This window comes from Triticum dicoccoides, chromosome 7A (genome assembly GCF_002162155.2).
Source record: "Triticum dicoccoides isolate Atlit2015 ecotype Zavitan chromosome 7A, WEW_v2.0, whole genome shotgun sequence".
Taxonomy (NCBI): Eukaryota; Viridiplantae; Streptophyta; class Magnoliopsida; order Poales; family Poaceae; genus Triticum; species Triticum dicoccoides.
The window spans coordinates 161,772,707-161,789,360 of record NC_041392.1 but is presented as its reverse complement, the minus strand read 5'-3'; positions in this window follow the sequence as shown (position 1 = coordinate 161,789,360).

Here is a 16,654-nt window from a genome sequence, read left to right as displayed (position 1 = left end):
AATGACCACCGGAGGAGAACGAAGCGCCGGAATGCAAAACGGACAACGAGGAAAAAGCTCGAATGCATGAGATGAACACGTATGCAAATGCAAAGCACAAGATGACATGATATGAGATGCATGAAAACGACAACAACACATGGAGACAAAAAGCCGAACCCAAGAAAATAAAAATAACTTAACGCCGGAAACGGCAAGAGTTGGAGTACAAATTGGGAAAGTTACATCCGGGGTGTTACAACACTCCACCACTACGAAAGGATCTCGTCCCGAGATCTAGGACTGAAAGAACGCCGGGTACTCAGAACGGAGGTGATCCTCATGTTCCCAGGTAGCTCCACGGTCGGAATGGTGTGACCACTTGACTTTGAGAAATTTGATTGACTTGTTGCGAGTCTTCCGTTCAGTCTCTTCAAGAATAGCAACTGGGTGCTCACGATAGGAGAGATCTTCTTGGAGCTCAATGTCATCGAAGTTGACGGTGCATTCAGGAGTCTTGAAGCACTTTCAAAGCTGAGAGACATGGAACACGTCATGAACATTTGCAAAGTTTGAAGGAAGCTCGAGTTGATAGGCGAGGTCGCCTCTCTTGCTGACAATCTTGAAAGGTCCCACGTATCTAGGGGCAAGCTTCCCTTTGATACCGAAGCGACGAGTACCTTTCATAGGAGAGACGCGGAGGTAAACATGATCTCCGATCTCGAAAGCCAAAACACGGTGCTTACTATCATAGTAGCTCTTCTGGCGGGATTGGGCTGCTTTGAGGTTATCTCGAATGACTTTGCACATTTCCTCTGCCTCTGTGATTAAGTCATTACCCAAAAGCTGACGTTCACCGGTTTCAGACCAGTTGAGAGGGGTACGGCACTTCCTGCCATACAGAATTTCAAATGGGGCCTTGCCCAAACTTGCTTGAAAACTGTTGTTGTAGGAGAATTCAGCATAAGGAAGACAATCCTCCCACTTCATGCCGAAGGAGATCACACAAGCCCTGAGCATATCTTCAAGAATCTGGTTGACACGCTCGACTTGACCGCTAGTTTGAGGATGGAAAGCTGTGCTGAAGCGGATGTTGGTGCCCATGGCCTTCTGTAAAGAATCCCAAAACTTGGAGGTAAAGATGCTGCCACGGTCTGAAGAGATCACTTGTGGGATACCGTGCAGAGAGACAATTCGAGAGGTATAGAGTTCCGCCAATTGAGATGCAGTGATCGACTCTTTGATAGGCAGAAAGTGAGCCACTTTAGTGACTTTGTCGATGACAACGAATATAGCATCATTGCCACGCTTGGACTTTGGAAACCCAGTCACAAAGTCCATTTCAATGTGGTCAAACTTCCATTCTGGAATGGCAAGAGGTTGGAGGAGACCAGCTGGCCTTTGGTGTTCTGCCTTTACTCTTCTGCAGACATCACATTCATTCACGAATTGAGCAATCTCTCGCTTCATTCGAGTCCACCAATAAGCCTGCTTGAGGTCCTGATACATCTTCGTACTCCCAGGGTGGATGGAGAGGAGAGAATTGTGAGCCTCGTTCATGATCACTTTACGAAGTTCACCTTTGGGCACAACAATATGATCCTCGAAGAAGAGAGTATCCTTGTCATCAAGGCGGTAGCACTTGTACTTGGGCTGACTCTTGGCAATCCCAATCTTCACCTTTTTCACCATAGCATCAAGAAGCTGGGCTTGGCGAATCTGGTATTCCAAGGTAGGAGAGACTTGAAGGTTGGCAAGGAAACCTTGAGGAACAACTTGCAGATTAAGTTTGTGGAAAGCTTCACAAAGCTCGGGTTGATAAGGCTTGAGAATCAGACTGTTACAATAAGCTTTCCTGCTCAATGCATCAACAATCACATTGGCCTTGCCTGGAGTATACTCGATACTCGGATTATACTCTTGAATCATTTCGACCCATCGAGTTTGCCTGAGGTTGAGATTAGGCTGAGTGAAGATGTACTTGAGACTCTTGTGATCAGTGAAAATGTCCACTTTTCTTCCCAATAAGAGATGTCTCCAAGTCAAAAGAGCATGCACAACTGCCGCCAACTCGAGATCATGAGTGGGGTAGTTCTTCTCATTAGGCTTCAACTGGTGAGAGGTATACGCAACAACTTTCTTCTCTTGCATCAATACTACGCCAAGACCTTGGAGAGAGGCATCACAAAAGACCTCGTACGGCTTGGATTCATCAGGCGGAGTCAGAACTGGAGCAGTGAACAATTTCTCTTTCAAAGTGTTGAAAGCAATGTCACACTCCGGAGACCAAACGTACTTGACGTGCTTCTGGAGAAGATTTGACAGAGGCTTCGCGATCTTAGAAAAGTTTTCAACGAATCTTCGGCAATAGCTTGCGAGACTAAGGAAGCTACGGAGTTGCTTCACGTTCTAAGGAGGTTCCCAATTCACAATTGCAGACACCTTCTCAGGATTCACCGCAATGCCCTTGGCAGAGATGATATGACCAAGATAAAGAACCTCATCGAGCCAAAATTCGCACTCGGAGAACTTGGCGTAGAACTGGTGTTCCCTCAACTTATCAAGAACCAAACGCAAGTGATTGGCATGATCTTCCTTGTTCTTCGAGAAAACCAGAATGTCATCGAGATAGACCAAAACGAAGTCATTGGTGTAGGCGTTGAAGATGAAGTTCATCATGCGAGAGAACGTCGGAGGAGCGTTGACGAGACCAAAAGACATGACAGTGTATTCATATGAACCATAGCTTGTCCTGAAAGCCGTCTTGGGAATATCTTGCTCACGGATTCGAATCTGATGATAACCCATACGGAGATCATGCTTGGAGAATACTTGGGCACCCTTGAGTTGTTCGAACAGCTCATTGATGTTGGGAAGTGGGTATTTGTTCTTTATGGTCTTCTTGTTCAATGGACAGTAATCGACACAAAGTCGGTCCGTTCCATCCTTCTTCTTCACAAAAAGAACACCACAACCTCACGGAGAAGAACTAGGCCGGATGAGACCCATTTTCTCTTGAATATCGAGTTGCTTCTTCAGCTCCTTCAACTCTTCAGATCCGAGCTTGTAAGGACGTTTGCACACTGGTTCCGTGCCAGGCTCAAGATCAATAACGAATTCAACTGGCCGGTGCGGAGGCATTCCTGGAAGCTCTTCTGGAAAGACATCTTGATATTCGCAAACGACTGGAATTTGCAAGATGGCATCCAATTCACCCTTGTCATTAAGAGAAAACAGACGGATGGTATCATCACGAGCGGCAAAGACAATTACATCCTCAGACGAATGAGTCAATTGAATCTGCCTGGCTGCACAATCAAGCTGAGCCTTGTGCTTAGAAAGCCAATCCATCCCGAGAATAAGATCAATATCCGAGTTACCCAGAACCATTGGAGAAGCCAGAAACTTGAAGTCACCCAACATGATAGAAACATCCGGGACTATTGAAGTAGCTCTCATAGACTTAGCCGGAGAAACCACTCCCATAGGTTTACCCAACATTTGTGAAATGAAGTCATGCTTGGAAACAAATGATCTTGACATGAAACAATGCAATGCACCAGTCTCAAAAAGAACTCTTGCGGGAATAGAGTTAACTGGAAAGTTACCCATGATGACATCTGACGAATCCTCTGCCTGAGTTGCATTTAGCAAGTTGACCTTAGCGTGCTTGGGGTTATGCTTGACCACAGCTGTACTTGCCGATCTGACAGGAGGAGGAGGAGGAAGACGCCTCTGGTTGAAACACTTGTTGGCATAGTGACCCTTCTGTTGGCACTTGTTGCACGTGACCTCTGAAAGCGGACGGTGATACAGAGCACTCGATCTTGGAGCTTGAGATGAAGTCTTGTTCTGAAAGCCAGGGTTGGGTGGGTGGGAAGATCCACTGCCACCTTTGCTCTTCTGCTGATACGGCTGACGGAATGAAGGAGGAGGAAGCCAAAACTTCTGCTGCTTGGCCACTTGAGTAGAGGAAGAAGGAGTAACATCTCTGACTCGCTTCTCGGAAGCATCACACCTCAGCTAAGCAGCCTCTTGCTTCAGTGCCATGTTGTAGAACTCATCGTACCTCAAGGGCTCAAAGAGAACAAGAGCTAGCTGAATTCTCTTGAGTCAGCATATCATGCACGGATCAACTACAAGATCATCGGCAAAATTGCAAACAAGCTGACAATCTGCCCAGATTCACAAAGTAGCAAAAGTAGAGCTCGATTGACTCAAGCTAGGGTGCTCCATAATTGCAAACAAAGACATGGATGGATAGAGCACTACCAGATCAACAAAACATCCTAACTGATCATCCTCAAAAGAGGCATGGATCGCTAGGAAACAACATGAACATATGGCAATATGAGATAAACAGCTCAAGGACTTAGTGGAAATGCTAAGTCCCTGAAATCAGAATTACCAAGTGCACCACTTTGCAAGCTTGTACTAGTCACCACACACATCACAAAAATACATGGGTTGCACCTATGGAAAGATGACAAAACCCTTAACAAAACATATGTAGAGCATCAGGGCATATCATGCACACATTAATCATGGCAAAAATGACAAAAAGCTAAATGGAGTAGCAGGTCTTTATATAGGCATAGAGGGAGCTAGGAGAGTCCAAATGAGGTGCGGTTTTCGGCCACGCGATCGCGATCATACGCTCTAGATGATGGAGAGGGTCTTGGTGGGTTTTGGGCCAAATTGGAGGGGTGTTGGGCTGCAACACACATGAGGCCTTTTCAGTCCCTCAGTTAACCGTTGGAGTATCAAACGAAGTCCAAATGGCACGAAACTTGACAGGCGGTCTACTGGTAGTAAACCAAGGCCACTTGGCAAGTCTTGGTCCAATCCGGAATGTTTAATCCCCACACACGAAAGAAAGGTAGAAATGACCATCGGAGGAGAACGAAGCGCCGGAATGCAAAACGGACAACGAGGAAAAAGCTCGAATGCATGAGATGAACACGTATGCAAATGCAAAGCACATGATGACATGATATGAGATGCATGACAACGACAACAACACACGGAGACAAAAACCCAAACCCGAGAAAATAAAAATAACTTAACGCTGGAAACGGCAAGAGTTGGAGTACAAACTAGGAAAGTTACATCCGGGGTGTTACAAGACGCTCGGCTACTCTTGGATGACTCGGGCAGGTCCCTGCCGCACTTTGTGTTCGTTTCCGTCGCGAGCACGGTTGCTCCCTTGCGCTTCATGTCTTTGGCCTTGGCTTTCTTCTCCTCCGGGTCCGCAGACGGGAGCTCGAGGAGGGAGAGGCGCCCCTCCTCAGCTCTTGCGCACTTGGTTGCCAGGTTGAACGGCCCCAGAGACGTGCACAACTCCTCGTGGATGGTGAGCTCCTCCTTCATCTGGACGTCGCGGACACCACCGGAGAACGCGGAGATGTTGGCCTTGTCCGTCACCTTGGGGATCTTGAGGTGAACGTTGTTGAAGCACTGGATGTACTTCTGGAGGGGCTCTCCTGGTTGTTGCTTGACATGGTGCAGGTCACCCGCAGCCGGTGGGTGGTCGCGAGTGCCCTGGAAGTTGGCAACGAAATGGTCGCGCATCTTGTTCCAGGAGGAGATCGAGCCTGGAGGCAGGTTCAGGAGCCAGGAGCGGGCACCATCCTTGAAAGCCATGGGGAACTAGTTCGCCATGACTTTCTCGTCGCAGTTGGCTACCTCGATGCTCAGCTCGTAGAGCTGCAGGAGCTCCGCTAGGTCGGGGTTGCCGTCATAGCAAGGAGGCAGATCCGGCTTGAACTTGCCTGGCCATGCATGGTCACCGGGACTCTGCGCTACTGGAGAACTTGATGGGGTCCGCGCACTGCCGCCGCAGGCGGCACGTGGTCTTGCCGTGGTGGCGCAGGGAGCGCGGGGGCATTTTCTTGCAGCTGAGGGACTTCTTGGGAGCTTCTTTCTTCTTGTGCAGGTGCCGGATGCAGCAGGTCGTGCCGTGGGGCCGCACGCCTGGGCGCCAAGACTCCGTCTTGGGGCAGAGGTGGTGGAGGCACTCCATGGGCCACACCGCCCGCGGCCGGTGGAGGGCGAGGCAGTGAGAGGGACGGCGCAGGGGAGCCCCCTGCGGCGCTGACAAGCTCAACGATGCGGTCAAGCCAGTCATCGTAGAGGTCGTCGACGGGGCGGTAGTGCAGGAGATCGCGCGCCATGCACAGAGCGGCTTGCGTGTCCACAGGAGCGTGATGAGCGTGGGATGACGAACCGGCCGGGGTGAGCGATGGAGTGGTGGTGCGGCCGTCCCGCCGCACCGAGGGGTGCCGCGAGGATGCTTGCTGCTCGTTCCCCGTCGGGCCAATAGCAGCGTTGGCGACAGACGATGGAGAATGATGGGGTGGCCCGCCAACGGGGGCCGTCTGAGAAATGCGGGCGGCGAGGGCAGCCCAGCGCTCAGCGCGAGCGTGGCTAGTGTCCGCTGATGACCCACAAGTATAGGGGATCTATCGTAGTCCTTTCGATAAGTAAGAGTGTCGAACCCAACGAGGACCAGAAGGAAATGATAAGTGGTTTTTAGCAAGGTATTCTCTGCAAGCACTTAAATTATAGGTGACAAATAGTTTTGTCAAAAGACACTTTGTAATGAGCAACAAGTAACAAAAGTAAATAAAGTGCATCAAGGTGGTCCAATCCTTTTTATAGCAAAGGACAAGCCTGGACAAATTCTTATATAGAGAAAAGCGCTCCCGAGGACACATGGGAATTTCGTCAAGCTAGGTTTCATCACGATCATATGATTCGCGTTCGGTACTTTGATAATTTGGTATGTGGGTGGACCGGTGCTTGGGTGATGTCCTTACTTGGACATGCATCCCAATTATGATTAACCTCTATTGCAAGCATCCGTAACTAAAACAAAAGTATTAAGGTAAACCTAACCATAGCATGAAACATATGGATCCAAATCAGCCCCTTTCGAAGCAACGCATAAACTAGGGTTTAAGCATCTGTCACTCTAGCAACCCATCATCTACTTATTACTTCCCAATGCCTTCCTCTAGGCCCAAATAATGGTGAAGTGTCATTTAGTCGATGTTCACATAACACCACTAGAGGAGAGACAACATACATCTCATCAAAATATCGAACGAATACCAAATTCACATGAGTACTAATAGCAAGACTTCCCCCATGTCCTTAGGAACAAACGTAACTACTCATAAAGCATATTCATGTTCATAATCAGAGGAGTATTAATATGCATATAGGATCTGAACATGTGATCTTCCACAAAATAAACCAACATACATCAACAACAAGGAGTAATCAACACTACTAGCAACCTACAAATACCAATCCCGGACTTAGAGACAAGAATTGGATACAAGAGATGAACTAGGGTTTGAGAGCAGATGGTGCTAGTGAAGATGTTGATGGAGATTGACCCCCTCCCGATGAGAGGATCATTGGTGATGACGATGGCAATGATTTCCCCCTCCCGGGGGGAAGTTTCCCCGGCAGAATAGCTCCGCCGGAGCCCTGGACTGATTCCGCCAAGGTTCTGCCTCGTGGCAGCGGAGTCTCGTCCCGAAAGCTGGCTTATGATTTTTTTCCTCGTCGAAAGACTCCATATAGCAGAAGATGGGCATCGGAGGGCCACCAGGGGGCCCACGAGGCAGGGGGGCATGCCCAGCGGGGTAGGGCGCGCCCCCCACCCGCGTGGGCAGGGTGTTGACCCCCTCCGGAACTTCTTGCGCTCAGTATTTTTTATATATTCTGAAAATGACTTCCGTGAAGTTTCAGGACTTTTGGAGCTGTGCAGAATAGGTCTCTAATATTTTCTCCTTTTCCCGCCCAGAATCCCAGCTGCCGGCATTCTCCCTCTTTATGTAAACCTTGTAAGAATAGGCATAAGTATTGTGACATAATGTGTAATAACAGCCCATAGTGCAATAAATATCGATATAAAAGCATGCTGCAAAATGGACGTATCAACTCCCCCAAGCTTAGGCCTCGCTTGTCCTCAAGCGAAAGCCGAAATCGGAAAATATGTCCACATGTTTAAAGATAGAGGTGTCGATAAAAATAAAATACGGACATGAGGGCATCATGATCATTCTTAGAACAACAACTTATATAATTGTTGTCATATGATCTCTTATGCTAGAGTAACAATTCAATCACAATTTCAAGTATGAATCATAAACTTCGTTGAAAACTAACAAACTATAATCTCAGTCATTGGAGCAATTGCAATTTATCATAACATAGGAAAGAGTCAATATAAGAGCTTTTCAGCAAGTCCACATACTCAACTATCATATAGTCTTTCACAATTGCTAACACTCACGCAATACTTATGGGTATGGAGTTTTAATCGAACACAGGGAAAGATAGGGGCTTATAGTTTTGCCTCCAAACGTTTTACCTCAAGGGTAATGTCAACAATAATAGTTCATGAAAACTCACATCCAATTAGCCATATATACCAGGATCTTTCCAACATGTTGTGCTTGCCAAAAGATAAAATGTAAAAACAAGGGTGAAGAACACCAAGACTCTTATGTAAGGTAGGAGATAGAAGTAAAAGATAAGCCCTTCACAGAGGGAAGCAGAGGTTGTCATGCGCTTTTATGGTTGGATGCACAAAATCTTAATGCGAAAGAATGTCACTTTATATTGCCACTTGTGATATGGACTTTTATTATGTAGTCCGTCGATTTTATTTCTTCCATATCACATGATCGTATAAAGCATGTTTTCTCCCACACTAATAAGTCATACATATTTAGAGAGCAATTTTTATTGCTTGCACCGATGACAACTTACTTGGAGGATCTTACTTAATCCATAGGTAGGTATGGTGGACTCTCATGGCAAAACTAGTTTAAGGGTGTTTGGAAGCACAAGTAGTATCTCTACTTGCTGCAAAGAATTTGGCTAGCATGAGGGGGAAAGGCAAGCTCAATCATGTTGGATGATCCATGACAATATAATTTATTTCAGATGTAAGAAAACATAACCCATTACGTTGTCTTCCTTGTCCAACGTCAACTCTTTAGCATGTCATATTTAATGAGTGCTCACAATCATAAAAGATTTCCAAGATAGTATATTTATATGTGAAGACCTCTCTTTCTTTATTACTTCATATTAATTGCAACGATGACCAAAACTATGTTTGTCAACTCTCAACAACTTTTATTCATCATACTTTTTATATGTGAGCTCATTACTCTCCATAAGATCCATATGATCTCTTTTATTTCCTTTTTATTCTTTCTCTTTTCTTTTATTCCCTCAAGATCATAGCAAGATAATCAAGCCCTGGACTCAACACTAATCTTTATTATATATAGCTCACGGACTCGATTACATAGAAGGATCATAAAGCAAAACTCACAACTAGATCATACTAAAACTTTATTCTACTAGATCAAGATATTACCAAAAGGATCAAACTAAGAGAAAAAAGATAAAAGTGATAGTGATAAGATACTAGGGCACTCCCCCAAGCTTGGCAGCTGCCAAGAGGAGTGCCCATACCCATGTGATAATATCTCTTTTGCCGGTGAAGGAGCTGATGGTTTTGTTGATGGCGTGGGCTTGTCATCCCTCTTCCAAGGCATAGGCTCACCATCATAGAAGGATGATCGAGTCTCCTAAAACCTCAAATCTGTAGCCAAACTCATCCTCTTGATTCTATATTCATAATCTTAGTTTTGATTTTGCAGGTCATAGATCTGGGCTTGGAGGTGCACGATTTTCTCATGAAGCTTGAAGATGGCCTCCCCAATGTCCTTGACATCCAGCTTGTGGTTGTTGGTGAACTCCGTGATCATAATGTGATAGGAATCGAGTCCATGCTCCACCATCTCCTGACACTTGAAAACTTGTTGCTCCAATGCCTCCAGCCTTGCCTCCGTGCTTCCGGTCTTCCTTGGTCCCTCAACATCGTGGATGTGCAACAACCCCTCACACATCTCAATGGTTTGAGGGTGTTGTAGCACTTCCGCGAGGTAGGGGTTGATGACCTTCTCGAAGAACTGGTCCTTGGGGGTTCAATAGGTTGAGGAGCAACTCTTTGCTCTACTGGTCAGGGTGAAGATACCCCGAACAAGCCCCTTAGAGGATTACTTTCCATACTAACAAGTGACAGTAAATTTCCGCACACTATATAAATTTTTCCTTACCAAAGGCGCTTCACTCCCCGGCAACGGCGCCAGAAAAGAGTCTTGATGACCCACAAGTATAGGGGGTCTATCGTAGTCCTTTCAACAAGTAAGAGTGTCGAACCCAACGAGGAGCAGAAGGAAATGATAAGCGGTTTCCAGCAAGGTATTCTCTGCAAGCACTGAAATTATAGGTGGCAGATAGTTTTGTGATAAGATAATTTGTAACGAGCAACAAGTAACAAAAGTAAATAAAGTGCAGCAAGGTGGCCCAATCCTTTTTGTAGCAAAGGACAAGCCTGGACAAATTCTTATATAGAGAAAAGCGCTCCCGAGGATACATGGGAATTTCGTCAAGCTAGGTTTCATCACGATCATATGATTCGCGTTCGGTACTTTGATAATTTGGTATGTGGGTGGACCGGTGCTTGGCTGCTGTCCTTACTTGGACAAGCATCCCACTTATGATTAACCTCTATTGCAAGAATCCGCAACTACAACAAAAGTATTAAGGTAAACCTAACCATAGCATGAAACATATAGATCCAAATCAGCCCATTTGGAAGCAACGGATAAACTAGGGTTTAAGCTTCTGTCACTCTAGCAACCCATCATCTACTTATTACTTCCCAATGCCTTCCTCTAGGCCCAAATAATGGTGAAGTTTCATGTAGTCGACGTTCACATAACACCACTAGAGGAGAGACAACATACATCTCATCAAAATATCGAACGAATACCAAATTCACATGACTACTAATAGCAAGACTTCTCCCATGTCCTCAGGAACAAACGTAACTACTCACAAAGCATATTCATGTTCATAATCAGAGGAGTATTAATATGCATATAGGATCTGAACATATGATCTTCCACCAAATAAACCAACTAGCATCAACTACAAGGAGTAATCAACACCACTAGCAACCTACAAGTACCAATCCCGGACTTAGAGACAAGAATTGGATACAAGAGATGAACTAGGGTTTGAGAGGAGATGGTGTTGGTGAATATGTTGATGGAGATTGACCCCTCCCGATGAGAGGATCGTTGGTGATGACGATTGTCGTGGATCTAAGACTGACAGTAGAATGGGGGGTAGGTATGAGGAGGCAAGATCCTAGCTATGGAGTAGTTGTACACACGAGTTTTACGAGTTCAGGCCCTTCTCGGAGGAAGTAACAGCCCTACATCTCGGTGCCCTGAGGCGGTCGACTGGATTATATGTGTGTGTGAGTTTACAAAAAAGTGCGAACCCGTGTCCTAGAGGAGGGGGTGGCTTATATAGAGTGCGCCAGGACCCCAGCTCCCCTTTGTTACTCAGGGTTCAATGCTCATAAAGGAAAGGCGTTACTGGTAACATCTACGGTAAAATGTCATAAATGCTCAAAATGCTATGGTTTAAGTCCTAACCGTTGCAGAGTGGAGGGCTCCTCATCTTCTGGTGGTCGAGTGTCTTCAAGGTGGTCGAGTGAGTGCATCTCCGCGGTCGAGTGGATGATGATTTCTCTTTGACTGCTTCTAATTCTTTGTAAAGATGTCCTTGGGGAGGGTATGCTGGACAGGTCCATGACCCTACCCTAGGTACATAGCTTCATCATTAGCCCCCGAATGGAACAGGGTTTGAGTGAGGAAGGGGTTGAGAACACTTCCGACCCACTCTTTGCGCTATGAATATGCCTTGTCCTGAAACAATGAGTTGAGGAGATGACGTCGACTCCTTTCTCAATCGCCTTGGTCCATTCTTGGTTGTTGTTGAGTGAACTTTCATGGTGGAATTCCAAATGATGATGTAGAGGGTGTTTGTCTTCAGTCTGACAGGTTGTTCTGCTCTCCGCAGATCTCGTGTGATTCAAATTTTGGGAAGTGCGCCAGACGGGAGGAACCGAGGTTATCGGGACGGATTAGGCAAGTCTCCTCGATCCCCGCGCCACCTTTTTCACCACGTACTGCGCGTGCGACTGTTGCGGGATTTGTTTAGATCGCTTGGGTCCACCAGTCAGCCACTCGGTGGAAGGCCTTATAAAAGGTCTCGAGCCAGGCCTCTGCTCCGCACGCTCCCATTCTCTCTTCTCTTTCTCCCGATCTCTCCGCCACTCTCGCTTCCGCCTCGTCGCCGGACCTCCACTCGAGCTTGATCCGCCACCATGGGGAAGGATAAGACGGCGGCGCTAGAACGCGCGAAGAAGGCGGCCGCGAAGGCGAAGGGCAAGCGGACCAGCCGGGGTGGATCCTCGTCGAGGTCCGGCCTTCCAGCGGGCTGGATCCAGGACGACTGGATCCGCTCGGCAATCACGCAGGACGACCTCGACGACCTGGTGGAGGGGGGATTGATCCCCCACAAGTCGGCCCGGCTCCCGGGGGACGAAACCGAGCTGCAGCCCAGAGAGGGTGAGTGTGTCCTCCTAGCAACCCACGTAGATCACGGATTCTCACTGCCTCCCCACCCTTTCTTCCGAGGTTTTTTGAACTTCTTTGGGGCTCAGCTCCACCATTTCACTCCGAACACCATAGTCTATCTGGCCGCTTTCGTGTCCATGCGAAAACTTCTTGGGCTGTCGACCGCACTGGGGGCTTTTCAAACACATCTTCACTTGTCGTTCCCAGTCGGTCAAAAAGGCCAAGTCGAGTGACGAGAGGACGCGGGTGATCCAGATGTGCGGTGGTCTGGGGATCCAGATGAGGAGCAAAAGTACTTTCCCAGCGATGATCCTTCCTGACTCGGTCCGGGGCTGGCAGTCGACTTGGTTTTACTGCAAGGATCAGCCAACCCCTGGCCAGTCGACTGGACTTCCTCCTTTTTCCTTGGCTCGAGTGGAGAAGCCTCCTCCCTTGAAGGTAGTTCCAGAAGAGAAGGCGCAGGTCAAGGATCTGGTTGAACGGGTCGTCCAGCTCATCTGCGACGGAGTGACCAGGATGGATCTGCTGGAGGTCTTTCTCAGTCGACGCATCCAACCTCTTTAGGTGCACGATCATCCGATGTGGATGTACTCTGGGCTCAAGGATACCACTCAGATCCACCCGGAGGAGGTTAGCGAGGATATCTTGGAGAACTGGTTGAGGGGAATCACTGGCAACAAAGACAACCCTCGGGGATCCAGGAGGGTGATTCCATTCGACAACTCACGCCAGCCGGAGCAGGTATATTTCTATTTTATCAAGTATCTTTCCGATTCCCCACGTGATGTCCCATTTGTGGTCGACTGAATGTCTTTTGATTGTTATCCTTTCAGGCCCTCATTGAAATGTACTCGATGCCCAATGGAGTGCAGGACCCCGGTGCTGAAGAAGAAGGGAGCGGGGGCGAGAGCGGCGAGGAGCATTCGGAAGCCGAGGAGGACCAGGAGAGCGATGAGTCGACCGATGAGGAAGAAATCGACCCGCCTCCTCGCAGGGAGAGGAGGTCCAAGCACACTCATGACCCGGCACGTGCTCCGGACTTGGTGGCTGCGCCGATCGGGCAATCCTCGAAGCGCTCCAGGACGTCTTCCCCGACGCTGACTGAGAAGCCTCCAAAGCACTCCAAGGTCGCGCTGCTTCCAGCGCCGAAAGTGCCGAAAGCCATCTCTTCCAAACCGCCCAAAGCTTTGCCTCGGATCAAAGTGACCATTCCTACTATCTCCGGGTAACAATCTGACTTGTCCTTTATGTGGATTCGATTAACTGGGTGTAACCGATTGAATGCGGGCCTTTGCAGTGCTGCTACGTCAGGGACCTCTTCATACCAGTACCGGGACGAGGAAATGGAGGATGCGGTAACCTCTAACCCAGGTATGAACTCTTGCGATTTCGATTCTTGATCCTTTTAGGGTCGAGTGGTTCACTTGGGGTCGAATGTTCTATCTTGCAGCTCCACCCAACATCATTGACCTTCTGGACGACGACGAAGATGTGGCTCCTAAGCCTAGGAAGAGCAAGAAGGTAACGGCTGGCAGGGTGGCTCGGCAAGAACCAACTGCAACGCCTCTTGTCTGTCAAGATGAAGATGTAGGCAGGGCCACTGTGACGTTCGCTGCACCCTTGCCGAGTGGGCATCCCACGCGGTCGACCGCGCCTGTGGTTCCTTCAACTATCCAACTCCACACCATGGAGCCTCAAGCAGCCGCACCTGGGTCGTCTGCACATTTTTTCACAAGCTACCCCGTCCCAGACAACTAGTCAGAAGCGGCTGCAGAAGCCATCCGACAGGCTGATATGATGATGGAGCGGGTGAAGATAGTGCACGAGAGCAGTCAGGCTGCCTATGACGCTAGTGCCGCCCTTCGGGCCAACGTCCAGGTGAGTAGACTTTCCAACTATTTTTGTTCTCGAAAAATCTTCTTCTGCACAATCTCCTATTGTTCGCGTTGAATTAGAGCACCCACTAGGTGTTGCTATCGTTTTTGGTAGTTTCTCTCTTCCACTCGGTCTGGGCGAGTGGGATCAGAACTGGTGGGGGCACGCCAAGTGCGCCCACTGGGTGTAGTCCCCGAGACCACGGTCGACTACTGGCAGTCGACTGTGGTATGAGTTCTTCTTTCTTGATGGTGCAATTGTTCTTTCTCACTCTTTTTTACTCCTTGCACTCGACTCCGGCGGGCCGGTCGAGTGGGATCAGAACCGGTGGGGGCACCCCAAGTGCACCCACTGGGTGTAGTCCCTAAGACCGCGGTCGACTGCTGGCAGTCGACTGGAGTCTGAACAGCTTGTTGTCCACTTCTTTAGGTTTTATTCACTCGAAAATGAACTGCCTTCGAACCTATCAATTGATCTGTCTCTTGCCTCCTGCAGAAGTCTTGTACTCTTATCTCCAAGTTTGCCGAACTCAAAGAGAAGCAGAGGCAACTCAACTTAGACTTTGAATTGGCTCAGCAAAATCTGAAAAAAGCTCAAGACGAGGCCGCTGGTATGGAAGGTAACTGATTGCCGACTGAACTTCAATATATCTCTTTGATCTCTTTTTTGATTCGATTATTTCTTTTGCAGAGAAAATGAAGTTGGCTCTGGACAAGAAGGACTCGAAGCTCGCCGCCACGCAGAAAGCAGCCCAAGACAAAACCGTTCTCGCAGACAAGAAGCTTGCTTCAATAAGAACGCTTGAAGGAGAGGTGACTAGACTGACATCTTGTCTTAATGAAGCTAACCGCGAAGTGACCAGCCTGAAGAAGGATAAGGTCATCCTGAATGAAAAGTTGGAGTCTGCGATCCACAAGAGGAACGACACATAAGCCTATCTGAGGACCCTCCCCAATAAGCTTTATCTCATGCTGGTAGGTATTTCTTTTAATCCGACTGTGTTGATGCTTGCCATCGGATTTTGCTCAGTTGATTAAACTGACTTTTGGCTGCAGAACTTTGTCAAGACTTTGACGAAGAAACTGGAAGGGTCGAGACGGGTCTGGACCCTATCGCTTCCCCAGTCTGCGACGAAACTGCGATGAATGTGCTCCGACTGGAGTCCCCTATCGCCAGCGCCACAAGCTACCTCGCATGCCTGAAGGAGGTTGTCTCTCGAATCGACTCGACGCTTTGGCCCGGGGCGATGCTTCAGAATGATCTGGAATCTCTGATGACTCGACTGAACGAGATCCCTGACCGAGTGCAAGAATGGAATTAATCCTCCGCCCGGTGTGGTGCTGATGTGGCGCTGTCCCTGGTGCGAGTCCATTGCAAGGAGGCTCGTGAAGACAAGCTGGCTGCGATCAAAGTCGCTAACACCAAAAAGCACGACTTCCAGTCCTTCATGGAGACTTTCATTGCTGCTGCTACTCGGATCACTGATGGGATCGATCTGGACTCGTTCATGGAGCCTGCCAGCCCTCCTCCGGCCGAGTGAACAATCTTATCAAACTTGGATACGCTTTAAATTTGCCTCGGAATGTCGAGTGGTTTCTGTAACCGTTAAACTCCTTTGGGCTTGGTGCCCGAGTACCTTTGATTTGCTGCTTGGAACCTTTTAGTATTTATCTGAATTTGGTTTATCTCCGAATGTGCTTGTGTTTACCTTCGGATGGACTTTGCTTGCTGCACCTCTTCGTCCTTGCGGATAGGGATGGAGCGGACGTTGTATTTGTGCCTCAGCTCCGAAGGAGAAGGTTGCAGTCGTCCTGCACCTCGTCGTCCTTGCGGATAAGGATGAAGCGGACGTTGTATTTGTGCCACAGCTCCGAAGGAGAAGGTTGAAGTCGACCTGCACCTCGTCGTCCTTGCGGATAGGAATGGGTCTTAAACTTAGGTCAGTACAGGACTGCAGCTAAGCTCCCAAGTGGGAGGATTGCTCTCCACTCGGTAGGATTTTTCCAAACTTAGGCGAGTGCCGGACTGCCGTTAAGCCTCTTAGTGAGAGAACTTAGGCGAGTGCTCGACTGCAGCTAAGCCTCCGAGCGGGAGGACTGCTCTCCACTCGGTAGGGTTTTTTCAAACTTAGGCGAGTGTTGGACTGCCGTTAAGCCCCTTAGTGAGAGAACTTAGGCGAGTGCTCGACTGTAGCTAAGCCCCCGAGTGGGAGGACTGCTCTCCACCCGGTAGGGTTTTTTCAAACTTAGGTGAGTGCTGGACTGCCGTTA